We start from the raw sequence: 295 nt of genomic DNA, 5'->3' as shown, positions 1-295 counted from the left end.
CCAGCTCTGTATCCCGCCCTTGTTTTTTAGGAGACAGCCACTGACCATTTAGCACTGCTGGCTTAGAACAGAAAGATTCAGGGAGGTAGGGGGAGAGATTCTATACAGGTGATCGTACAGAGAACCAGAAGAACCACGAGAACCAGAAGAACCACGAGAATCAAGAGAACCAGAAGAGTCAAGAAGCACGGGAATCAAGAGAACCAGAAGAACCAAGAGAACCAGAAGAACTAAGAGAACCAAGAGAAAAATCACGAGAACCAAGAAAACCAGAAGAACCAGAATAGCCGAGAGA

Source organism: Stylophora pistillata, chromosome 4 (assembly GCF_964205215.1).
Source record: "Stylophora pistillata chromosome 4, jaStyPist1.2, whole genome shotgun sequence".
NCBI classification, from domain to species: domain Eukaryota; kingdom Metazoa; phylum Cnidaria; class Anthozoa; order Scleractinia; family Pocilloporidae; genus Stylophora; species Stylophora pistillata.
Note: the sequence above shows the minus strand (reverse complement) of the source record.